Source organism: Bufo bufo, chromosome 4, assembly GCF_905171765.1.
Source record: "Bufo bufo chromosome 4, aBufBuf1.1, whole genome shotgun sequence".
NCBI classification, from domain to species: Eukaryota; Metazoa; Chordata; class Amphibia; order Anura; family Bufonidae; genus Bufo; species Bufo bufo.
This window is the reverse complement of record NC_053392.1, coordinates 571,681,262-571,708,564: the sequence shown is the minus strand read 5'-3', so window position 1 is coordinate 571,708,564 and position 27,303 is coordinate 571,681,262. Positions and strand designations below refer to the sequence as shown.

Here is a 27,303-nt window from a genome sequence, read left to right as displayed (position 1 = left end):
TTGATGATGACAGGAGAAATCTGTGCGGGTGATGTGGCAAAAATAATAACGGAAGGGTCGATCGTGTGCCGAGCTGTGGAAACGCTGACTGTCTGTTGTCTATAGCATGTACCTGACACTTCTCATATGCTTCCATCACCTGCACACGGGGCGTTTGAATGGAGAGCTACCCCGTTTTTTAGGCGGGATGGGTCTAATATATTGCACTCTCTGATGTGGGTCCTACTGCTGGGACTTCCATTGATCACGAGACCCACTGCACCTCCTCATCCAAAACAAATGGACTGGCCAGTCAAGCATGCGACCTACCGCTCCATTCATCTGGAGACAGCTGAGGGTTACTGTTTCACCGTTCTTGTGATCAGTGGGGGTCCCGGCAGTAGGACCAACCCTAAAAAACTGTAATACCCCTTTAAAGGGTTTCTGTCACCTGAAAAATGGGTATTAAGCTGGCTGACATTAGCGATGTGCTTTGAATCAAAATCTGTTAGACTTGACTGATGATATGGGGTTTGGGCACCTAGGATAATTTCCTTTTGACGGGCCCGAGGAACACCAGTCTGACCCCACCTGTAAGTACTGTATCCTGTCTTCAGGAGGGCCATTTATATATAATTTGATGGGCGGTCTGACACCCCCATCAGCCAGACGGGAGTAATTCCAGCACTGGAACCACACAGCTTCGTCCATTGTGTAGTGGACGTTGCTACTCCTATACACTTCAATGGGAGCAGTGCTGCACTGTGCAGTGGGCAGAGCGGTGTAGTTCTGACACCGGAACTACCCCCAAAGAGCTGGTCAGCAGCTGTGTGGGGTGTCAAAAATTAACGGCTCCTCCTGAGTGCCCGTTCTGGGCACCAGTCCATAGAAGGAATGCCCTGGAGCTGTAAAAAGTACAGAAGAGAGCAACTATACTGATAAGGGGCATGGAGGGTTTTAGGTTTGAGGAAAGATTAAATTTAATTAGTCTTGAGAAGAGGCGTCTTAGGGGGGACATGAGTAACCTATACAAATTTAGAAATGGGTTGGACAAAAAACATGGTGAAAAGCTGTAAAGTTCCCTCAAAAGACAATGGGGCACTGCCTCTGTCTGGAGAAGGAAAAAGTTCAGTCTCCAGAGGCGTCAGAACTGTGAATCTGTGGAATAGACTTCCTCAGGACGTGGTCACAGCAGGAACAGTGGACAGTTTTAAAAAGGGCTTAGATTAATTTTTAAAAATAAATTGCATTAATTCCTTGGTTGAACTTCATGAACTCAAGTCTTTTTTTCAACCTTATTAACCGATGGAATTAAAATAAAAGGAGTGTGCAACCCCTTTAAGGGCTTTATGTCACAGTGGAATTGTCGCACAACTGCACAGCACAGAAGTCAGTAAAAATTGCAGGTGCAGCAGAACGTGCGTCGTAAAGCTTGCATTCGGAGCAGATTTATCTCACAGGCCTGTAGAGCTGCCGTGAGGTCCCTGTGTGTGACTGTATGACGTGTAAGGCTACTTTCACACTTGCGTTGTTGTTTTACGGTATTGGAATCCGGCCGAAAAAATTTTCCGTTTAGTCCTCGTGCATTCTGCATGGAAAGAGATCTGTTCAGGATGTCTTCCGTTCCGTCAGCATTCTGTTTTGTGACCGGACACAAGACCGCTGCGGTTTTGTGTCCGGTCATAAAAACGGATCCAGCACTGAAAACAATGTAAGTCAATGTTGACGGATCAGTTTTTTAGGAGCCTAAAAAAACGGATTTGTCACCCCTTGACTTTCAATGTATTTAGTGATGTATCCGTTTTGATTTCACACAACCGCATCATAATGGAACGGATGCATCCTGATGCGTAAAATCAAAACGGATCCGTTTAATTCCGGTATAGAGATCCTCTGTCGGATCTCAATACCAGAATTAACAACGCAAGTGTGCCTGCGTGATCAGGCAGGAAACAGCAGAGGGAGCTGCAGCCTCAGCACTCGTCACTGCAGTAAGTAAGGCCGGGCTGCGCAGCGATCTTTTCATTGTTCTGTCTGTGTGCAGACATTTGGTCAGTTTTAAAATATTTTTGTATGAAAGATAAAAATTAGAAAGCTACCGTTCTGAATAATAGGTAAGCCATAAGAATCGTTGTATAAATTGGATTATTATACAAAGTCCCTTGGAGTTTGTTTTTCCCATGAATTCATATGGAAGAAAGGCATATCATATACCGCAAGTATTTTCCCTACAACAAACCCTTATTACAGAGTGCCTGCAGTTCCATATTGCAAAACCTTAGAGACTTTGGGGGTCATTTATTATCCAGAAATATGCCTATATTAGGTGTATTGCTGGCGCAGATTGCGGCACAACGATTACTTGCACCACAGTCTGCGACTCTTTCCCCCCCCCCCCCGCCCTCGCGCCAGGTCTAAAAAAGTGGGTGTGGCGTGAAAGGGGACGGGGCGAAAGGCCCGTCTCGTTCGTCATTTTCCAAGCCTGTTTTAGGTGTAGAAAATGGTCTAAATGTAAGGAAGATAGCTTACATTTCGACTGGCACTGGATGCGCTGAAGTTATGGAGAGGCCAGGGTCCAGCTAAAGGGGCTATTAAGACTGGCGTCTAAAACGCTGGTCTTAATAAATGCCCCCCTTTGTGTGCTCCCATTTAAAGGAGTTAGGGGGTACAATCTCTCCTTAATCAGCGTGAGGAGACTTATAGGCCATACATGCTCGTCTGGAATTATGGGAAGAAAGGGATGCAAATGAGCTCTTAGCCAGCTCTGCCTCTAATGCCACCAGATGTAGCGTAGCTATCCTATTAGTCAGTGTTCAAGCTTTTTAAATAGGCCTTCAGACATGACTCAGATATTAAATATGCCAGCACCTCATCTGCAGACAGTTGTTTTGGGGTGATGGACCCTCATTAATGCAGAGCAGAGAGTACTGGCTTAACCCGGTAAGACGCCTTATGGAGAGCGCCTTAATCGGCGTGAGGAGGCTTATAGGTTATACATGCTCCTCTGGAATTCACATCTGGTGGCATCAGAGGCAGAACTTGCTAACAGCTCATTTTCATCACTTCTTCCCAGAATTCCAGTGGAGCATGTATGGCCTATAAGCCTCCTTAACCACCTCCGGACCGCCGAACGCAGCGACGCGTCCTGGAGGTGGTTGATTGATTCCTCCTGGACGCGCCGGCGCGTCCTCTCGCGAGACGCAAGATTTCCTGTGAACGCGCGCACACAGGCGCGCGCGTTCACAGGAACGGAAGGTAAGAGAGTGGATCTCCAGCCTGCCAGCGGCGATCGTTCGCTGGCAGGCTGGAGATGTGTTTTTTTAACCCCTAACAGGTATATTAGACGCTGTTTTGATAACAGCGTCTAATATACCTGCTACCTGGTCCTCTGGTGGTCCCCTTTGTTTGGATCGACCACCAGAGGACACAGGTAGCTCAGTAATATGTAGCACCAAGCACCACACTACACTACCCCCCCCCCCCCCCCGTCACTTATTAACCCCTTATTCACCCCTGATCACCCCAGATCACCCCATATAGACTCCCTGATCACCCCCCTGTCATTGATCACCCCCTGTCATTGATCACCCCCCTGTCATTGATCACCCCCCTGTAAAGCTCCATTCAGACATCCGTATGATTTTTTACGGATCCACTGATAGATGGATCGGATCCGCAAAACACATACGGACGTCTGAATGGAGCCTTACAGGGGCGTGATCAATGACGGAGGTGATCACCCCATATAGACTTCCTGATCACCCCCCTGTCATTGATCACCCCCCTGTAAGGCTCCATTCAGATGTCCGTATGATTTTTACGGATCCACTGATAGATGGATCGGATCCGCAAAACGCATACGGACATCTGAATGCAGCCTTACAGGGGGGTGATCACCCCATATAGACTCCCTGATCACCCCCCTGTCATTGATCACCCCCCTGTCATTGATCACCCCCCTGTAAGGCTGCATTCAGATGTCCGTATGCGTTTTGCGGATCCGATCCATGTATCAGTGGATCCGTAAAAATCATACGGACATCTGAATGCAGCCTTACAGGGGGGTGATCAATGACAGGGGGGTGATCACCCCATATAGACTCCCTGATCACCCCCCTGTCATTGATCACCCCCCTGTCATTGATCACCCCCCTGTAAGGCTCCATTCAGACATTTGTTGGGCCCAGGTTAGCGGAAATATATATTTTTTTTCTTACCATGTCTCATATTCCACTAACTTGTGTCAAAAAATAAAATCTCACATGAACTCACCATACCCCTCACGGAATCCAAATGCGTAAAATTTTTTAGACATTTATATTCCAGACTTCTTCTCACGCTTTAGGGCCCCTAGAATGCCAGGGCAGTATAAATACTCCACATGTGACCCCATTTCGGAAAGAAGACACCCCCAGGTATTCCGTGAGGGGCATATTGAGTCCATGAAAGATTGACATTTTTGTCCCAAGTTAGCGGAAAGGGAGACTTTGTGAGAAAAAAAAAAAAATATCAATTTCCGCTAACTTGTGCCAAAAAAAAATAAATTCTATGAACTCGCCATGCCCCTCATTGAATACCTTGGGGTGTCTTCTTTCCAAAATGGGGTCACATGTGGGGTATTTATACTGCCCTGGCATTCTAGGGGCCCTAAAGCGTGAGAAGAAGTCTAGGATCCAAATGTCTAAAAATGCCCTCATAAAATGAATGTGGGCCCCTTTGCGCATCTAGGCTGCAAAAAAGTGTCACACATGTGGTATCGCCGTATTCAGGAGAAGTTGGGCAATGTGTTTTGGGGTGTCATTTTACATATACCCATGCTGGGTGAGATAAATATCTTGGTCAAATGCCAACTTTGTATAAAAAATGGGAAAAGTTGTCTTTTGCCGAGATATTTCTCTCACCCAGCATGAGTATATGTAAAATGACACCCCAAAACACATTCCCCAACTTCTCCTGAGTACGGAGATACCACATCGCCCTGTTCACTACCTAGGGCTCAGCTCAGGGAAATCCAGGGCTTTAGGCACGTGATCGGCGTACGGGTGAGGAACCCGTCTAGGGACGTCAGGGCAGCCAGGTGCCAGCCGCCAGGTGAGTCAGGGGTCACCATCTTCCCTCTCACTTGGGCAGGGCCTTCCTCGTTCCCTCCCTCTGTGTCACGTATGTGATAGCCACGCCGACCGTGATAAACAGGCAATTTGGGAAGCATTAGAACAGGAGTGGCGGGGAACCGGCTGTGAGGAGGTGTGTTAGGCTACTTTCACACTAGCGGCACAGACCTCCGTCAGTCTCTTCCGTCGGTTGAACAGCCTGTCGGATCCGTCCTGCCGCTAGTGAACGTTTGACTATAATGGGGGCGGGGGCGGAGTTCCGGCGGAGGCACGGCAGCGCACGGCGAGAGGCTGCCGGAATAAAACTACGACATGTCCAACACTTATTCCGGCAGCCTCTCGCCGTGAGCTGCCGTGCCTCCGCCGGAACTCCGCCCCGCCCCCATTATAGTCAATGGGGATGGAGCGGCAGTCTGAGGGCACACGGTCACTAGCGGCAGGACGGATCCGACAGGCTGTTCACCCGACGGAACAGCCTGCCGGAGGTCCGTGCCGCTAGTGTGAAAGTAGCATTACTCTTTTTTTTTTACACATTTTTGAGCCAGTTAAAAACACACAAAAAATTCAGCTAACCCCTTTTAAAGTGGTTGTGGATCTTGGATTTTCTTGGACTAAGATGACTGCTGACAACCACCTGTGGATAGGGGATAGCTTGAAAACCTGGCACAAAAGCCCCCAAACTTGGCCTAAAGCCCCCTACCTACTCACTCCATTGAGCGCCAAGGGCACATTGCACAAAATAAATTCATACCTCTTGTGCCCAGCAATGGATCCAGTGTGCATGGACCTGCAAATATAATTTTATGCATGTCTTTATTGCAGCATAATATCGCGTGTTAACTCGCCTTGTTGGTGCCGTGTGTGTATGTGATAATCTTACTAAGACAATAACTTTTCTTTTGCAGTGTTTTGTCTCTCTTTTTCTCAGTTATAAGCTGTCAGTTGAATTGTGCCGGAGAGCTGAACCAAGCCGTCAGCCTTTTTATTTTATTTTTTATTTTTATTTTTTTTAGAGTTCATGTTTTGCTCTCCTGAGTGCATTGTGCGTCTAAAGAGAGAGCATTATGAAGCTATTTAAAACTGAAAGTAGAATCATTGTTAGTTGCTCAAGCTTTCTATTCACATTAAAATACAGGTAGTCACGTATTTAATTAACGAATTTGTCTCTTGAGTGGTCGTCATGTTTAGTTTACAGGTGGAATGGCTTGATGTTTTGTACCATTTATTCATTCAGACTCCCGTCGGTTCTGTAACCATTATAAATGTTGTCATTCAGCTTAAAATATCTCGCTCATTGAAATGGACGGACGTACTGAACTCGCTATAGCACAGACCTTAAGAACAGTCATCCTGTATAGGATTATTTAGCATAAAGAAAAATTGCAAGGCCCTCATGAACCTAAGTATTGAAAAAAACTCAGGAACCAGGAACTCTGTTATGGAAGCCACTGGAACTTTTTTGCTTTCTATATTCAGATTCTAGGAATTTATACTTTGATGAGAAATGATTTTTTTGTATGTTCTGGAGAGTCTCAAAAGATTAGCGTATTTTTGTTTAAAAGTGTTGTCCTTTTTGTTTCATAAACTTCATCCCTTCCCAATGGACGTGTGAAGGGTAGCATACTTAGCTACTCCCCGCTGCTCGGCTCTTACCTGGGGAGTCTGCACTGCACTTTGGTCCCTGCATGTAAACTTCCAGAATTGATGTCGCTACGTGCGCCACTGCCTCAGTGGTGACGTGTTTTAAATGGCATGTGACCCATCAATGATATGAAACTTGGAGACACATCACTGATGAGGCCAGTCATTGGCTGCAATTGCACATGTGACCCCTCCCATGCTGGAAATTTACATGCGGGGACCCAAGGTGCAGTGAAGATAGCCTAGTGCAGAAACGAGCTGCGGGGAGAAGGTAAGTATGCTTCCTTTGACTGGTCCAGCAGGGAGAGGGTGGAATTAAAAAAAAATGAATCAATGATGGGCAAACCCTTTGAAGATATGTTGTGGCCGTCTCATCTGACTACATGGGTCTTTTTTTTTTTAATTGATGTAAAATTTTGTGGTGAATAATCTTTATAGCAGTTGCAGCTTAAAGAGATTGTCAGGCAAAAATCACATAAAAAAAATACAAAACATCCTGCATGATATGATAACTAAATATGAAGATATACATGGCAACATTTATAAGAAAAAATAAATGGAAAATAATGCACTAACACAAGAGATGCCAACATTATATATGGACTAAGCCCTCACTCTTATATGATAAAATCTGAGACTCTCAGCCAATATATTTCGATCGAAACACATCTGTGCCCGCCTACACGCGACAAGGTGGTCTCAGTCAGGCAGATCCTACGCTAAAACCTACGTATGCCGTTGGGCATCTACCTTCAGAAGAGCAGACCCTGCACATATAGTGTGCTGCTCTGTGTGCACCGAGCAACCAATGAGATGAGGCGCAAGCACACCTATATGTACCACCTAATCAAAGGCGCATGTGGGATAGGTGGGGCAAAAGGAAGACAAGAATGCTGCTCCCCTAGGAGCGCATTCAAAATTGAAGGTGCCACTCCTTCAAGCATATTCATTTATCAAAAATCACAGAAAAAAATACAAAACATCCTGCACGATATGATAACTAAATATGCGGGTGTACTTGGCAGCATTTATAAGGGAAAAAAAATCACGGAATTGTCAGGCATAACTGCAAAATTAAAGTGTGCCGACAGAAAAAATAAATAAAAAAACACCACTTATCTGTCGACAGTAGGGTTGTTGCGGGTATCGAAATTTCAATACCCAATCGATACTTTTGTCCCAGTATCGATACGATAACGGGATTTCCATTTTGCCAGCGTGCTAATGTTCCCTCAGCAGCACAGGGGAGAAGGAAGCAGTCTCTTCCTCCCCCCTGTGCTGCTGCTGCAGCTGCCACCAAAGAGGACAGAGGGGCAGGACTTTTCATAGGTCCGGACTTTAAGTTAGTAGGCTACATAGAGCGGCGCCCAGGGATCTCCCTGCACTTTCTATTATTCTTGGGCACTGCTCCGTTTGCCTGCTCTGCCCCCATTACCTTTTCCTGCTCCGTATGCTAATTACTATTATTGGAGCAATGGGCAGGAGACATCATCTTCTCTCCTGTAGCGCTGTCCAATCGCAGCGCAGAACGTCACAGCCAGGGGGGAGGAACGACCAGGAGAGAAGCTGATGTCTCCTGCTTATTGCTCCAATAGTAGTAATTAGCATACAGCGCACGAGACGGTAACGGGGCCACAGCAGGCGAATGGAGCGGCGCCACTATATATAGCCTGCTAACTTAAAGTCCGAACCAACGAAAGGTCGTCTTTAACTTTTAATACAGGAGGCAGGTGCCGGCAGCAGAATCACATAGCCGACACCCTGCCTCTGACAGGGAGCTGGGATTAGCAGCAGTTAACCCCTCAGGTGTGGCACCTGAGGGGTTAACTGCCGCTGATCTGCTGCTGGCACCCGCCTCCTGTATTAAAGGTTAATTATCATTGGTGGCGTAGTGCGCCCGCCCCCTCAACCCCCCCAGTATTAAAATCATTGGTGGCAGTGGCCACAGGGTCCCCTCCCCTTCTCATTGGTGGCAGTGGCCACAGGGTCCCCTCCCCTTCTCATTGGTGGCAGTGGCCACAGGGTCCCCTCCCCTTCTTTTCATTGGTGGTGCAGTGGCAGCTTCTGATCGGAGCCCCAGCAGTGTAATCCTGGGGCTCTGATCGGTTACCATGGCATACTGAAGCCCCGGTTGCAATGGCAACATCCCTGCTGCTGTGTGTACTATGCACAGGGCAGCAGGGAGAGTGTGAGATCCTATTCACCCTAATAGAGCTCTATCAGGGTGAATAGGACAAGGGATGAAAAGATCCCAGGTTCTAGCTCCTATACAAGTATATAGAATTGATCCGTACCTTTGAAATGAATTGGACGACTTGGGTGTAATTACAGCTGCTCACCGCTGCAGATGCAACGGCGAGAAGGTAAACAATGAAGGGGAGGCAGCGCTGGCACTTTAAACAGCTGATCAGGGGGGGGGGGGGGGGGGTGCCGGGTGTCGGACCCCAGCCGATCTGATATTGATGACCTATCCTGAGGATAGGTCATCAATAAATATAACTTGGACAACCCCTTTAACCACCTCAGCCCCCCTAGCTTAAACACCCTTAATGACCAGGCCACTTTTTACACTTCTGACCTACACTACTTTATTTGCACCGTTTATTGCTCGGTCATGCAACTTACCACCCAAATGAATTTTACCTCCTTTTCTTCTCACTAATAGAGCTTTCATTTGGTGGTATTTCATTGCTGCTGACATTTTAACTTTTTTTGTTATTAATCGAAATGTAACGATTTTTTTTGCAAAAAAATGTCATTTTTTACTTTCAGTTGTAAAATTTTGCAAAAAAAATGGCATCCATATATAAATTTTTCTCAAAATTTATTGTTCTACATGTCTTTGATTAAAAAAAAAAAATGTTTGGGTGAAAAAAATGGTTTGGGTAAAAGTTAGAGCGTTTACCAACTATGGTACAAAAATGTGAATTTCCGCTTTTTGAAGCAGCTCTGACTTTCTGAGCACCTGTCATGTTTCCTGAGGTTCTACAATGGCCAGACAGTACAAACACCCAACAAATGACCCCATTTCGGAAAGTAGACACCCTAAGATATTCGCTGATGGGCATAGTGAGTTCATAGAACTTTTTATTTTTTGTCACAAGTTAGCGGAAAATTATGATTTTTTTTTTCCATACAAAGTCTATATTCCACTAACTTGTGACAAAAAATAAAAACTTCCATGAACTCACTATGCCCATCACGAAATATCTTGGGGTGTCTTCTTTCCAAAATGGGGTCACTTGTAGGGTAGTTATACTGCCCTGGCATTTTAGGGGCTCTAATGTGTGGGAAGTAGTTTGAAATCAAAATCTGTAAAAAATGGCCGGTGAAATCCGAAAGGTGCTCTTTGGAATGTGGGCCCATTTGCCCACCTAGGCTGCAAAAAAGTGTCACACATCTGGTATCGCCGTACTCAGAAGAAGTAGGGCAATGTGTTTTGGGGTGTCTTTTTACATATACCCATGCTGGGTGAGAGAAATATCTCGGCAAAAGACAACTTTTCCCATTTTTTTTATACAAAGTTGGCATTTGTCTGAGATATTTATCTCACCCAGCATGGGTATATGTAAAATAATACCCCAAAACACATTGCCCAACTTCTCCTGAGTACGGCGATACCAGATGTGTGACACTTTTTTGCAGCCTAGGTGGGCAAAGGGGCCCAAATTCCAAAGAGCACCTTTAGGATTTCACAGGGCATTTTTTACACATTTTGATTTCAAATTACTTCCCACACATTAGGGCCCCTAAAATGCCAGGGCAGTATAACTACCCTACAAGTGACCCCATTTTGGAAAGAAGACACCCCAAGGTAATTCGTGATGGGCATAGTGAGTTCATGGAAGTTTTTATTTTATGTCACAAGTTAGTGAAATATGAGACTTTGTAAGAAATAAAAATAAATAAAAAATCATCATTTTCCGCTAACTTGTGACAAAAAATTTAAAATTCTAGGAACTCGCCATGCCCCTCACGGAATACCTTGGGGTGTCTTCTTTCCAAAATGGGGTCACTTGTGGGGTAGTTATACTGCACTGGCATTTTAGGGGCCCTAATGCGTGAGAAGTAGTTTGAAATCAAAATCTGTAAAAAATGCCCTGTGAAATCCGAAAGGTGCTCTTTGGAATGTGGGCCCATTTGCCCACCTAGGCTGCAAAAAAGTGTCACACATCTGGTATCGCCGTACTCAGAAGAAGTAGGGCAATGTGTTTTGGGGTGTCTTTTTACATATACCCATGCTGGGTGAGAGAAATATCTCGGCAAAAGACAACTTTTCCCATTTTTTTATACAAAGTTGGCATTTGACCAAGATATTTATCTCACCCAGCACGGGTATATGTAAAATGACACCCCAAAACACATTGCCCAACTTCTCCTGAGTACGGAGATACCACGTGTGACACTTTTTTGCAGCCTAGATGCGCAAAGGGGCCCAAATTCCTTTTATGAGGGCATTTTTAGACATTTGGATCCCAGACTTCTTCTCACGCTTTAGGGCCCCTAAAATGCCAGGGCAGTATAAATACCCCAAATGTGACCCCATTTTGGAAAGAAGACACCCCAAGGTATTCAATGAGGGGCATGGTGAGTTCATAGAATTTTTTTTTTTTTGGCACAAGTTAGCGGAAATAGATTTTTTTTTGTTTTTTCTCACAAAGTCTCCCTTTCCGCTAACTTGGGACAAAAATTTCAATCTTTCATGGACTCAATATGCCGCTCACGGAATACCTTGGGGTGTCTTCTTTCCGAAATGGGGTCACGTGGGGTATTTATACTGCCCTGGCATTTTAGGGGCCCTAAAGCGTGAGAAGAAGTCTGGAATATAAATGTCTAATAAAATTTACGCATTTGGATTCCGTGAGGGGTATGGTGAGTTCATGTGAGATTTTATTTTTTTGACACAAGTTAGTGGAATATGAGACTTTGTAAGAAAAGAAAAAAATTCTGCTAACTTGGGCCAAAAAAATGTCTGAATGGAGCCTTACAGGGGGGTGACCAATGACAGGGGGGTGATCAGGGAGTCTATATGGGGTGATCACCCCCCTGTCATTGATCACCCCCCTGTAAGGCTCCATTCAGACGTCCGTATGTGTTTTGCGGATCCGATCCATGTATCCGTGGATCCGTAAAAAACATACGGATGTCTGAATGGAGCCTTACAGGGGGGTGATCAATGACAGGGGGGTGATCAATGACAGGGGGATGATCAGGGAGTCTATATGGGGTGATCAGGAGTTGATAAGTGACAAGGGGGGGTGTAGTGTAGTGGTGTTTGGTGCTACTTATTACTGAGCTGCCTGTGTCCTCTGGTGGTCAATCCAAGCAAAAGGGACCACCAGAGGACCAGGTAGCAGGTATATTAGACGCTGTTATCAAAACAGCGTCTAATATACCTGTTAGGGGTTAAAAAAATCGCATCTACAGCCTGCCAGCGAACGATCGCCACTGGCAGGCTGTAGATCCACTCGCTCACCTTCCGATCCTGTGAACGCGCGCGCCTGTGTGCGCACGTTCACAGGAAATCTCGCGTCTCGCGAGATGACGCATAGATGCGTGACTCTGCCTGGAGCTGCCGCCTCCGGAACGCGATCCTGCATTAGGCGTTCCGGAGGCGGTTAAGTAAATCACTCCCTTTCCCAATTTTACATATAAAATATAGAAACAATAAATAAACATATCACATATCGCCACGTCCGAAAAGTCCAAACTATTAAAATAAAATAAAAAATCTATGCGGTGAACACCGGAACAGAAAAATAAATAAATAAAAACTGCGCGATTTGCCATTTTTTTTAAAATGCGGAATGCATGTGGCTTTTTTGGTGTTTTATTTATTTTTCACGTGGTATCGAATGGTATCGAGTATCGCAATACTTTTTATGATATTGAAATCGAATAAAAAATTTGGTATTGCAACAACTCTAGTTCTTTGTATGTTTCTAGCTAATCAAATGTAACAGCTTTACCATGCACTTAGTGAAATCTGAGAAAGGAGCAACTACAGATGCAGTGAGGGTCACATGACCTGTGATGTCACCTTCTTTCTCTGCTCTGATAATGTTTTGTGCACAAGCCTGAGACAGCAGATAGGAGTCTGTACACAAGACGTCACTGTGCTGGCCACGCCCCCCTGCATTGCCGGCTGCTGCTTATTGCTCTCTCCCTGGATTATTAACCCCTTCAGCAGCACAGACTCAGGGCTGAAGGCTTTACCGAGTAGCTGCAGGCAGTGAGGAGACAAATTCTGGGCACAGGAGCTGACAGAGGAGTTCTGCAGAGCATTGCACAACAGGTAGGGGGAAGATCCTGTGTGTATCAGCGGTGCCATTGTACAGCTGGGACCTGTAGTTCTCCACATGCAACAATGCTGCTGAGTCTCCCAGCAGTCAGACATGTCACTCAGGGCAGACTTAATCACTTCCTTTGCAGAGCAGGGGGAGGGGCAGAGATTGTTGTTTTTGCAGGGAAATAAAGGGAACCAGGGAAATGAGAAAATATTTTTTTTTTTACCTAAAACTTGCTTAGCTCAGTTATATATTGCTGCCCATCAGATTTACAGTGCTATATATATTTTTTTTCATAACTTAGACAACCCCTTTAAGTAGTTTTAATTTTCATTATTTCGAACAGATCTGTACAGCACCTTTGTTGTAATGTTGCAAGAGCTTGCTGTGGTGCAGATTACTATATAAAGGACTAAGGTTGGCAAGATTCCTGTCCCCTCTCACAGGCATCTGCATACATGCCCCTCTATTACTAGATGTAAGGTAGTGCTGTAATGACTTTCTTTCTTCACAGACAACACAGATCTGCAACTAAGACACTTCTCTGCCGTTCTGTTGCCCACTGACCCTGCACAGTCTGCTGCCCAGCATGTGAAACACTTCCCATTCTGAGACAGAAAAGGAGGGGGAAAGAGCATAGAGATAGCAGACGGAGAAAAGGCAAGTGATCTCCCATAATGCAGGCAGGGGAGAGGAGCAATAGCCAAGTGTTCAAAGTTCGTTATTCAAATTAGCTGTCCTCCATAAGGAAGAACACTGTCTGTCTAGGGTCTCTCTACAGATGAGTGTCTCTTCCTTTTCGAAGGGTCTCTTCTGGATTGGCTAAAATCCCTAGATATACTTCAAGGCTCTTTAATGGGTTGGACATTTACTGGCATTGTTGCTGCTTCCAATAGGTGGCGCTAGAGAGACCGTTTTGTTCCTAAGGCCTCCTGCACACGACCGTATGGCTTTTTCAGTGTTTTGCGGTCCGTTTTTCACGGATCTGTTGTTCTGTTTTTTGTTTCCGTTGTGTATCCGTTTCTGTTTCGTTTTTCCGTTTCCTTTTTTCCGTATGGCATATACAGTATACAGTAATTACATAGATAAAATTCGGGCTGGGCTTAACATTTTTAATAGATGGTTCTGCAAAAAAACGGAACGGAAACGGAAGACATACGGATGCATTTCCGTATGTGTTCCGTTTTTTTGCGGACCCATTGACTTGAATGGAGACACGGAACGTGATTTGCGGCCAATAATAGGACGTGTTCTATCTTTAAACGGAAAAACGGAATGCATACAGAGTACATTCCGTTTTTTTTTGCGGAACCATTGAAATGAATAGTTCCGTATACGGAACGTAAAAAAACGGCCAGTAAACAGGAAAAAAAAAAAACGGTTGTGTGCAGGAGGCCTTATAAAGGAGAGCTATTTTGCATACTTTTCTCTGTAAGCATCGTGTCTGTAAGTCTCCCTATGACGGACCGGCGATCTCCACAAGGAGAAACAGTACCCATGAGTTGAACACCAAGAGACTGGTCAAGAGTGCAGGTATGTCTGGCTACATAAGTGAGAACAGAAGTAGACAGGGCTTGCAACACTGTAGTGCAGAATAAATTACCACCGAAGAAGATCCAAACACCGCAGTGCAGTACAAAATAATACTGCCCTCAGCACAGGATTCAACTGTATCACCGTCTTGAGGATGGTAATACAGTTGAGTTCAAGAGTAGGGATGAGCGGACCCGATGTTCGGGTTCGCCGAGTTTGGCTGAGCTTCGGGTCAAAGTTTGGGTTCAGGACCTGAACTCGAACCCAAACCCTATTAAAGTCAATAGGGACCTGAACTTTGGTGCACTAAAATGGCTGTAAAATAGTCGTAGTAAGGGCTAGAGGGCTGCAGAAGGAAGCAAAATGGGGGTAAGAGCAGGACAGTTGCCCTGCAAACAAATGTGGATAGGGAAATGACTTAAAATAACATAGAATAGAAAAAAAAAATAATAATCTTAAACTAGGAGGCGGAGGTCAAAGTGAAGTAGGAGGTTGAGGAGGCGGTGGACGTGGCGGTGTAGGTGGAAGCGGCGATGGAGGACGAGGAGGTACCCAACACAGTTTTTTTTTTTCTTTATTTATTTATTTTTTTATAAATTTGGGAAGACCCCAAAATATTGGGAAGTAGAAAGGAGAATGCAAAGAGAAAGTGCGCTGGAGTATAACAATGGCTGGGTACGACCAGTATACTTGTCTACTCAGCACAAGGTACGGACAAGTCCTGTGGGATCCATGCCTGGTTCATTTTAATGAACGGGAGCTTGTCCACGTTGGCTGTGGACAGGTGGCTGCGCTTGTCTGCACACTTTCGGACAATAGACTTGCTGCAGGCGTAAAGGGCAAACTCGGGCCATGTGCCCAATTTGGAGACCCAGAAGTTGAATTGGGCAGACCCATCAGTCAGTATGTGTAGGCATGTGCACACGTACTGTTCCACCATGTTGCTGAAATTCTGCCTCCTGCTACGACGTTCCGTATCAGCTGGTGGTGCTGGGTTTTTGTGGCGTGCTGACAAAGCTTTTCCACATTTCGGCCATGCTAACCCTCCTTTCTGAGGTGCTGGCGGTGCCCCAGCTGAGTTGTCGACTTTTTCCTCCTCCTCCTCTGCCTTGTGCTTCCACTTAGCCCCTGCTGTCAGGTGTGAATGCCATCAGCAGCGCGTCTACCAGCGCGTGCTTGTACTCGCGCATCTTACGATCACGCTCCAGTGACAGAATTAAGGACAGCACGTTGTCCTTGTAGCGGGGATCCAGCAAGGTGGCCACCCAGTAATCAGCACTGGTTAGAATGTGGGCAACTCGGCGGTCGTTGGGCAGGCACTGCAGCATGTAGTCGCTCATGTGTACCAGGCTGCCCAGAGGCAACGACAAGCTGTCCACTGTGGGAGGTGTATCGTCTGTGTCCTCTGTATCCCCCCAACCACCCTCCATTGATGTTCATGAATAGGCGACAAGACGACCCAGATGTTGTATCATAGTGTCTTAGAGCATTATTATAATGTGGAAATGTTAATAGAAGAAATATTGATAGAAGAAATCGGATGGGTATCTCGAAACAAAGGAGACGTCGCAGCGGCGGAAAAACGGCCTGGCATGCGACATCTCATCGATGACAAGACATCCAGGCTGTAGGAAAATCTGGAGAAGCAGGTGTTTGTAATTTGGATCCAATTAGAGACAATACAAAGGATGGAGGCAAGGCGGGCAACTCCTGACCACTGAGGAAGGGATAGCGTAACATCCCGAAACGCGTCTGATAGAAAGGTAGACGCACCCGCGACAAAGTCCTCCAAAAAGAACTGTATGGCCATACAGAAAGAATTTTGAAGAAACAACGCAGAAAATAAGGAACAAGCATAATCCCTCCGGTCCCAGCATTTGAACATACAGCTATTAAGGTAACATCGCGGTGGAAGAGCGCGTGTGCTCCCGCGAGACTTGTGCTGTTCTGGCTTGAGGAGTGCGACGGGAGACGCCGGCAATAATTCGCGCCGTTCGCCCCTCGCTAAGTGATCGGAAGATATCCGAACTATACACTGGGAAGGAGGTAAGAAAAAGACCTGCAAAGATTGTTTTTCTGCACCAGCGAAATTGGAGTTTAAGGAAAGACTCTACAGACACAGTATACATGCGTAATGTGATACAACTTATCGGGAAAATATTCAAGTGACTCTATATATAGGTGCAACACATGTGCCCAAATGTGATATTATATTAGCGACTCTACCATTGTTGATCCCAATATACAGTAACATCTGTTTATATATACGGTCACAGATGGAAATTGTCTGAAGCGGTTTACAAACAGCAAGTGCGACTTTTTGTACGCAATATGGTTACAGATTGAATACAGGTTGCCCATTACAGTCATCTGTACAGTTTTAATATTATTTTTATTCATAGTTTGTATTTTAACATTTTATGTGTACCATTTTACTATTTAAATAAATTTTCTGTATACCTCAATTAGATGCCGAGTGTATGAGTGCTCGCCCATTTCCAAATTATATACATTTATCTACCATTTAGAGGGTTGGGTGTTCCCTTTTTTGGGTTTGTAGCACCACGTCAGAGCTAATCAGGAGTGAGCCACCTCAGCCTATTCAATCAACCTCCATTGATGCCCATAAGCTGCTTTGGGTACCATCCTGCTGTGAACACAGTTCCTCCTCCTCATCATCCTCCTCATCATCCTCCTCATCCTGCAGAACTGTGCCCTGGCTGGACATTTGTATACCTGGCCTCTGTTGGTGCAGGAACCCACCCTCTGAGCCACTTGTGAATGACTGGCCTGATAACCGTGGAAATGATCCCTCTTCCTACTCCTCTTCCTCCTGTGCCACATCCTTTTCCATCATCGCCCGAAGTGTTTTTTCAAGGAGACCTAGAAGTGGGATAGTATCGCTGAGGACTGCGTCATCTGCACTGGCCATGTTGGTGGAGTACTCGAAACAGCGCAACATGGCACACGTCCTGCATGAAGGCCCACTCGTTGGTGGTGAAGTTGTGCTGTTCCGCAGAGCGACTCACCCGTGCGTGCTGCAGCTGAAACTCCTGCACAGTCTCTCCAGCATGTGCAAGGTGGAGTTCCACCTTGTGGGTATGTTGCATATGAGGCGGTAAGTGGGATGGCCGAAGTTATGCTGCAGCGCAGACAGTCGAGCAGCAGCAGGCTAAGAATGCCGAAAGCACGCACAGACGGCCCGCACTTTCTGCAGCAGCTCAGATATATCGGGGTAATTATTCAGGAACCTCTGCACCACCAAATTCAGCAGGCAAGAGATGTGCGTCAAACCGGCTAGCCCCAGAGCTGGTACGAGATTTCTCCAGTTAACGCACACCACCAGGCCAAGATTGAGGCTCAGCGGCACCAACCACTCATCGGTCTGTTGTTCCATGCCCATCCACAGCTCCGGCAAGGAGTGGGGTTTTTCAGATACGTTTCTAAACAGCCTGCTGTCATTTCCCCCTGGATGTGCTCACGTTGGTGGTGAAGGTGTTACGCTGAACGGATGAGGAAGAAGCGGAGTAGGAGTCAAGAGAAGACAACGAAAAATGTCCTGCAATCCTCGGTGGCGGTAGGACATGCGCCAAACTGCTATCCGCCTCAGGCCCAGCCGCCAATGCATTTACCCAATGTGCAGTTAGGGAGATATAATGTCCCTGCCCATGCTTACTGGTCCACGTATCGGTAGTTATGTGGACCTTGCCACAGATGGCGTTGCGCAGTGCAAACCTGATTTTGTCCGCCACTTGGTTGTCCAGGGCACGGTTGTCCCGCCTGGAAAAGTAGTGGCAGCTGGGAACCACGTACTGTGGGACAGCCACCGCCATAAGGTTTTTAAAAGTCTCTGTCTCCACCAGAGGGAATGACAGCATTTCAAAGGCCAGGAATTTTGAAATGCTGGCATTCAGGGCCAGGGATTGCGGGTGGGTAGGGGGGTACTTCCTCTTTCTCTCCAGTGTTTGGGGGATGGACAGCTGAACGCTTCCATGGGATAGTGTGGACATGCTGGGTGAGGTGGTGGTGTTGCTGCCATATCATCTGTATGCGGGGTGGCATGTGCCACTGTCACTTCAGAGGGAGAGGAAGAGGCTGAGACCGCAGCAGACGAGGGAGCAAGAGGAGCCTGAGATCTTTTGTGGTTTTTGAGGTGTGTACTCCACTGCAGCTCGTGCTTTGCATTTAGATGCCTGGTCATGCAGGTGGTGCTCAGGTTTAAAACATTTATGCCTGGCTTCAGGCTCTGATTGTACAGCGTGCAAACCACTCGCGTCTTGTCGTCGGCACATTGTCCGGGAACTCCTTGGAGCTGGCTTTGGTGTGCTCAGTCCCTGGGTGTGGTGGGCAGTAGCAGGCATATTGGCTAGGGGACGGCCTCTCTGCTTTTGCACCCTGCTCCCTATTTTGCTGTGCGGCTGGCGCTGTGTGACCACCACCTGTTCTCCGAACTGCACACGTCACTCGCCTGACCTTGATTCCATGTGGGGTCTAGGAGCTCATCATCCTCCACATCATCTTCCACCCAGTCTTCACCCCTGCCTTCCATGCCGGTCTGCACACGGCAGAAAGCCGCAACAGTTGGCACCTGTGTTTCGTCATCATCATCAGAGACGTGCTGCAGTGGTCCTCCCATATCCACTTCCTGAAACATAGGTGGTTAAGCATCAGTGCACTCAATCTCTTCCCCTTCTGGGGCAGGGCTAGGTGGATTGCCCACGAAAACCCCGGCAGCAGAATTATCAAAAAGCATAAGAGACTGCTGCATGACTTGGGGCTCAGACTGCTTGGCTGATTTGCTGAATGTCCTGTCACCTACGTGCACCTGAGGAAGGTGTTTCATTTGGGCATATAGCTGGCACAGATCGACCACGTCCTCTCCCTGCAACAGGAGCTCCAGCACCACCACGACCAGGGCCACATCCCTTATTTGATGCTCTCCTCATTCTTTGAGGTCACCCACAGAACTAACAGACAGATTATATTAATTTCCCTGTCACGTATGCAGTGCAGGTGTATCTCACACCAAAAATGGGTATATTGTATGTCACCCATCGAACTAACAGACGGATTAACTGTTATTTTTGTGTCAGGGGTACATAAATTGTGTATTGCACCCACAAAGATTTACTATAGGTCACCCACAGAATTAACAGCAAGATTTATTATTATTATCTTTCTGTGTCAGGGGTGCAAAGCTGGTGTATTGCACCCACAAAAAAATCATTATAGGTCACCCACAAAACAAATAGCCAGATTCCTAACTCTCTCCCTCGCTTTAGCTGCCTGCTTCCTGTCCCTGCACTACTCAGAGCTGATGGGCGGCTTGTATAGAGGCTGGGTCACATGATGCACCGGCCAATCACAGCCATGCCATTATTAGGCATGGCTGTGATGGCTTCTAAGTGCCCACAGCTTAAAAGCTTGTTGATTGGCTGCCCTGCAGCCTTTCAAAAGCTTTATTAAATGCCCAAACTCAAACCCAAACTTTTCTGGCAGTTCGGGTTCGCTCAACACTATTCAATAGGGCACCTGCGGCCATTAGCCACGTGTTTAGGTATTAGCATTAATTAAAGGGGTTGTCCAGGCTTTTCAGTATTGATGACCTATCCTCAGGATAGGATAGGTCATCAATATCAAACCCCTTTTAACGCTGAGAGCTTCAGATTGTTATACACCAGGTCACCGGCCATGAGGAGGTCTCCGACCACCCCCTGGGCATTGGTCCATCTTGAAATTTCCCAGTATGGACAGTCGCCCCTAGGTTTGCTAGATCCGGTGCTTGGTGTCAGATGGGGGCCAACAAGTTGTTCTGCCTTGGCCAGGTTATTTAGATACAGGGCTAGGGAACCAAATTTATTTTGACACTACAGGTTGTAGCAGGTCAACAGATTTGTGAATTTTAAGACTTCTGACCGCTTGTGCTGTGTTACTTCAATCTTATTTTCTTCATACCTTTTACAGATTGAGTCTCGTCATTATAATATCTCACTGAATACCCAAATACCAGATTTAATGGAGCAAGAAAGTCAGCTGAATACGAGATATGTCATACATTAAATGATAAAATGGATGTTTGTTGTAATCTGTATTTCTCTGTGAAAGTCCATACAAGGTCACTTGTTCAGTTAACAATGGCTGACAGGGGCCAAAAACCTTCAGCCTTACGGAGTATAAATTCCCTTTAAACGTATTTTCTTTTCTGTACAATAGTTAGTTATGTATTTGATGTTTTAGATTATTGCAATAAATAAATTGTAAGCATCGGCTTCTTTGTGACCTTCACCCATTGCAAACTCATCTGTATTATGTACGGTGTGTATGGAGATTGTTTTTCAAGGGCAAATATGCATGTCCTCAGATTTCGGAACACCTCTTCCATTGTGTTATTCCTTTCTTTTTGTATCCTTTCTTATTGCTAGATATGTTAATATTATATTACCCCTGTATCTATCATCAGCATGTCTTTAAAAGGAATGTTTTGTGTATTTAATATTAGTGTCATTGATTTTGATTATTTTTTATTCACTTTTCTCATTTTATAAATATAACAATCAGATAATGTTGAGGACATAATAGCTAAGTCATAGAATTCAGGACAATATCAGTGCCAACAACAGAGAACTCCCGCCACTCATCCCGAAAACGTAGTTATTCGTCCATGCAAAAGTTTAATTGGATAGATTTAAGTCTATGGAAGAGACATAGGGGGTCATTTACTATCCATAAATATGCCTATATTAGGTGTATTTCTGACGCAGATTCCGGTGCCAAGGTTTCTGAATTTTCGCTATAATTTACTGCCCTTACATAGGGCTACATAGTCAACTGACAGATCAACTTTAAATCCCTTGTTCTCTATTTACTCTGTCCCAGTCTACACAGCAAAGCTGACAAGTGAACTAAAGAAAACCCGCAAAGTCAGCCTATTGTGTGTGCTGTAGTGGATAGTCACATAAAGATATTTATAATTAAAATGGGTAATCCATTTACTATAAAGGGAGTCTGTCACCAGGAAATTCACCTATAAACCAAGTGCAATGCATTGTAGGGCTAGCTCGGCTGAATGTAATGATACCTTTCACTTAGTGATCTGCTGCTTCATTCTGGAGAAAACGTGCTTTTCATCCATATGAGCAGTTAAGTGCACCAAGCCCCTCTGTGCACCCTTTCCCCCCCTTCTTCCTCTACCAGCCCCTCTATTTGAGTGACAGAGGCAGGTGAGATGACTGTGCGGGAACCTAATCTAGAAGGAAAGCGAGGGGCTGGTAGACGAAGCAGGAGAAGAAAGGGTGCACAGAGAGGTTTGGTCCCGCCCTCAGTGCACTTACCTGCTAATTTTTATATGGATTAAGAGTACCTTTTCTCCAGAATCGAGCAAGGGATCACTAAAGTCCCCTTTAGACTGCACAATATTCTGCCAAATTATCGCTAACAAGCACTCGTAGCAATAATCAGCCTGTTTAAAGGTGCCCTGCTTACCCGATCAACGAGTGGATCGATTGTGCACACCTAAATTATCGTGTGTGATTTTGTATGGGGATGAGCTATGGCATTAGTGATCCCTACTGTGGAGGAGATCTCTGCATGTAAAAGCAGCGGTCACCTCCGTAGACGAGAGGTGGATTTTCGGGAAGGAACGATTCTTTCTCGACAATCGTCTTCTCCATCGAGCAGCGCAAAGGGGCTTTTAGTGAAAGGTATCATTACATTCATCCCTACAGGGCATTGTGCCTGGTCTAACAATGAAGTTCCCGGTGTCAGACTCCCATTAATCACGTTTAAATTTTTATAAGAATATATATTTTTTTGAGTGCTGGCTAGATCGATATATGCGTATAAATGCATAAAAATAGCATAAAAAACTCTCATTGATTGGGCGTTTGAAAGGTCTGGTGTATCAGTCATTTTTTAAGATTGCAAAGGAATAAAAGGTTTAACTGGTACAATCAGCAAACACTATAGTTAGCCTCAGACAAGTATAGTTTGCCCACCTACACACTACTTTTTTCTTCTCTCTTAGAAATAAAATACCCATGCCTGATCTGCGGCTTTTATTCCTCTATTAAGTAAAACATGGTGCCTGCTGTCTGAGACGCTTATAATTATTTAAGTACACCGAGAGGACCATCTATACATTTACTTTCCAACAGTTAACATTTTTTCCTGATGACACAGGCTTGAGCAATAAAGTGCCTCCTGGCAGCTTCTTGTATGCAGATGGGAGAGAACCTCGTATTCGCGATTATGATCGATAGCGCTGGTACAATCCATGTTCCTTGGATCACCTACACACCAATATACAACATACGCCCACTGATTGAAATATATTCTCCCCCCCCCCCCCCTTTTTTTTTTTTTTTTCCTTTGAGCTGCAACCGTATTAAGCAGCATGGCTTAAGTATCCTGATAGAGGTAGGCTACCAATGCTGTAGAAAAACGTTGAATAAAGGAAGGTTAGATCTATGGGTTAGCGAGTGTGCTTACCTTTGGTGAACCTTGGCAGATATATTAGGGACTTCAAATCGCACTAATATGGTGGGAATTTTTGTATTTTTAGGGAAAGCATTGATAGGGACAGACTGGGAACTTAAAGTGGCCCTGGAAAAAAGAAACAAACCTAAAAGTAGCCCCATGTCGTAGGGGTGTCCAAATCAACAGAAGGCAGGACAACACAAATAGGCAGGGAACGCAATACCATAGCTCAAAATACCGCCCCAGCAGAAACATATACCACAGAGCAGCACAATATACTGCCCCAAAAGCTGTCCTTCTGTTGTGGCCGTCATTAGATACCATTTCTGTCCTCCTCCAGTTGTCTCTGATTAAGATATGGAGCGGGGGGCTGAGATGAAGTTGAGGTGTAGGCCACATCAGTTGAATTCAGAGTGCATGTGCGGTCACTGGTGGGGTACATGAGTTTCTGATTCTCACAGGGTTAATTACCGCTGAGAGCTCATTATGTACCTGGCCAACGGCAGACAGGAGGGCTTGGGTGGCCCCATGGGCATCGGCCCACCAGGAAATTTCCCTGTAAGGTGTATGGCCAGTCCGCCCCTGATAGACAAGGGTCGCACTCTAGGGCTAAGGGAGAAGAGGTGCTTGGAAAGAGGTGATGTGCCCACAAATTGTGTAGAAGTACTTCCACCACCTCCTCAACCTCCTACTTCACTCCAGTACTTTTCGAATTGTAAAATTTTGTTGGTACGTCAGTTGTCACATTCGGTCTCAAAAAAGTAGATATTCAGCCAGATAATTCATTTTCAAGTATTCATAAGTTAGTGCGGCCTGTCTTCTCTGGACATTTTGGTGGTGATCCCAAGAGCTGCTGGAGAGAAACGCTTCACAGCAATGGCAGTGGATAAAAACGTGACATTTGATAAATTTGGCATAAATGGCACAGATTCAAGAAAAACTGAAATTCCCATCATGACAACTTCCCCCCCATTAGCGTTATTGCTGGTGTCACTTTAGCAACAGGAATATTGGAACCTAGCACCAGTTTTTACCCTCCTAAACCATTCCCACCTACCAGCATAACTACGCTGCATACCTTACATATTCAAATTACCGTATTTTTCGCTTTATAAGACGCACCTGAAGATGAGATGCACCCCAGATTTTAGAGGAGGAAAATAACTAAGAAAAATTATTTTCAACCAAAAGGTGGGCTAAAATATGTGCAGTACATACCTATGGATGAGAGGGGTTATAGTCATATAATATAAACACTGTCCAGTGTACCGTAATTGGCCTAAGTGCTGCAGTATATGGGTGTGTTCCTATAGATGAGGGGCTTATGGTCACATTTAATATACACAGGTCAATTATGGTACAATCCCTGGACGGTGTTTATATTAAATGTGACTATAACCCCCCTCATCCATAGGAATTCACCCATGTATGAGGGGGGTTATAGTCACATTTAATGCAAACACTTAGGCCAATAATAGTACAGCTCCTGGACAGTGTTTATATTAAGGGTCCATTCACGTTTCGGCAAGTGTTTTATGATCCCAAAATTGCGGATCCGCAAAACATGGGCACCGCACTTTAATAGAAATGCCTTTTCTTGTCCATGTCGGCGGACTAGAATAGGACATGTTCTATTTTTTGCGGAACGGAAGTGCGGATGCGGACAGCACACTGTGTGCTGTCCACATCTTTTTCGGTCCCATTGAAAATGAATAGGTCCGGATCCGTTCCGCAACATAGCAGAACAGATCTGGATCCATTTTGCGGACGCGTGAATGGACCCTAAATTTGACTATAACCCCCCTCATCCTTAAGAGTGCACCCACGGAACTGCTTGCCGGATCCGTCAAAACGTATGCAAACTGATGGCATTTGTCAGACAGATCAGGATCCGTATGACAAATACATTGAAATGCCGGATACGTCTCTCCGGTGTCATCCGAAAAAACGGATCCGGCATTTTTTCCCCCCACATTTTTTGCAGTCTGAGCATGTGCAGACCGCAAAATAGGATCCGTTTTTTCCGGAACACTAGGGGCCGGATCTGGCATTAATGCATTTAAACAGGAAAAAAAAAATGCCGGTTCCAGCATTCCGGCAACTGTTCCGGAACTTTAGACGGAGATAAAACCGCAGCATGCTGCGGTATTATCTCCGTCCTGAAAAGGCAAAAAGACTGAACTGAAGACATCCTGATGCATCCTGAACGGATTTCTCTCCATTCAGAATACATGGGGATAAAACTGATCAGTTTTTTTCCGGTATTGAGCCCCTAGGACGGATCTCAATGCCGGAAAAGAATAACGCTGGTGTGAAAGTACCCTTACAGAAGTGGCAAGCGGTCGGGCAACTGGCTAAACAGATTGGTGGAGGCGGCGGAGCAGCAGTTCCCAGGTTATTTAGATACAGGGCTGAATTTTTTTTGACATTGCAGGTTGTAGCGGGTCAACAGATTTGTGATTTGTAAGACTTCTGACCTTTTGTGCTGTGTTACTTCAATCTTATTTTCTTCATACCTTTACAGATTGAGTCTCGTCATTATAATATCTCACTGAATACCCAAATACCAGATTTAATGGAGAAAGAAAGTCAGTTGAATACGAGATATGTCATACATTAAATGATAAAATGGATGTTTGTTGTAATCTGTATTTCTTTGTGAAAGTCCATACAAGGTCACTTGTTCAGTTAACAATGGCTGAAAGAGGCCAAAAACCTTCAGCCTTACGGAGTATAAATTCCCTTTAAACTTATTTTCTTTTCTGTACAATAGTTATGTATTTGATGTTTAGATTATTGCAAAAAATAAATTGCATACTTCCTACTAGAGGGCTCCACTTCACATTATTAACACTGGAGGTGCGTCTCTAGATATCAGCCTGCAGTGTGACGGCCATATTTCTGGGCATGTTCTCTTTATAAGACGCATTGACTCCCCCCCCCCCCCCCACTTTGGGGGGAAAAAGTGCGTCTTATAAAGCAAAAAATACGGTAAATCTCAGGTGTCCACTGGGCATATCTGGACCATTCAAGTGTCCTGGTCTGTCAGCATTAATCCAGCCCCTCTTGCTTTGACATATATGACAACTTCTCTGGCGCATTACTCTGTTCTGGTTAAGAAGGGTAAAACCTGCTGACAAGTTCCCTTTAATGATGCATATAAGGCCATTGCTCTACAAGTCTGTCAATAGCGCGGGGGTAGTGGTAAACTGCAAACAATGAAACCCATGGAAATTGCAAAAAAAAAATCTTAAAATGGTATTAATAGATATCCAAAATTTACTTGTAAGTGATTTTTTTGGACTTCATTGCAGAGGATTGACATGGTGCAGATTTAAAGGGGTTGTCCGAGTGTTTAATACTGCAGACCTATACTCAGGATAGCTTTTCGAAGAGACCGTGGAGCTCCAGTCACATCACAGTTAACAGTGGCCTGATCAAGTGAATGGAGGAAGCGCAACCGCTATCCAATGGACAGTGCTGTGCTTGGCAAGCTGCGAGGAAACCGTGGAGCTCACCGGGGCGTTAAACCTCCACTCTTGAATATACTGATGACCTACCCTGAGAATAGGTCATCAACATGTAAAGTTCGGGTTCGTACCGAACTTTGCGAGTTCAGGTACCCAGACCCGAACCCGAACTTTGACGGAAAAGTTTGAGTTCGGTGTTCGGGCATTTAATAAAGCTTTTAAAAGGCTGCAGGGCAGCCAATCAACAAGCTTTTAAGCTGTGGGCACTCAGAAGCCATCACAGCCATGCCTAGTAATGGCATAGCTGTGATTGGCTGGTGCATCATGTGACCCAGCCTCTGTACAAGCTGGATCACGTGTAGCACCGCCCATGAGCTCTGAGTAGTGCAGGGACAGGAAGCAGGCAGCTGCGGCGAAGGAGAGTGTTAGGAAGCTGGCTATTTGTTTTGTGGGTGACCTATAGTAGATTTTTGTGGGTGCAATACACCATTTTTGTACCCCTTACACAAAAATATAATAAATCTGGCTGTTAATTCTGTGGGTGACCTATAACGATTTTTTTTTTGTGGGTGCAATACACCAGCTTTGCACCCCTGACACAGAAATATAATAAATCTGGCTGTTAATTCTGTGGGTGACCTATAGTGATTTTTTGTGAGTGCAATGCACCATTTTTGTACCCCTGACACACAAATATAATAGTTAATCCGTCTATTAGTTTGATGTGTGACATAGTCCCATTTTTGGTGTGAGGTACACCTGCACTGTATACGTGACAGCAAAATTAATATAGATAATCCGTCTGTT

General features: G+C 45.3%; 1 protein-coding gene across 1 annotated transcript in view; it reads left to right on the top strand.

Moving 5' to 3' along the window:
* CAMKMT (calmodulin-lysine N-methyltransferase) overlaps positions 1-27,303 on the top strand; it is a 534,662-nt gene that overhangs the window by 33,423 nt on the left and 473,936 nt on the right. The gene's annotated exons all lie outside the window — the stretch shown is intronic.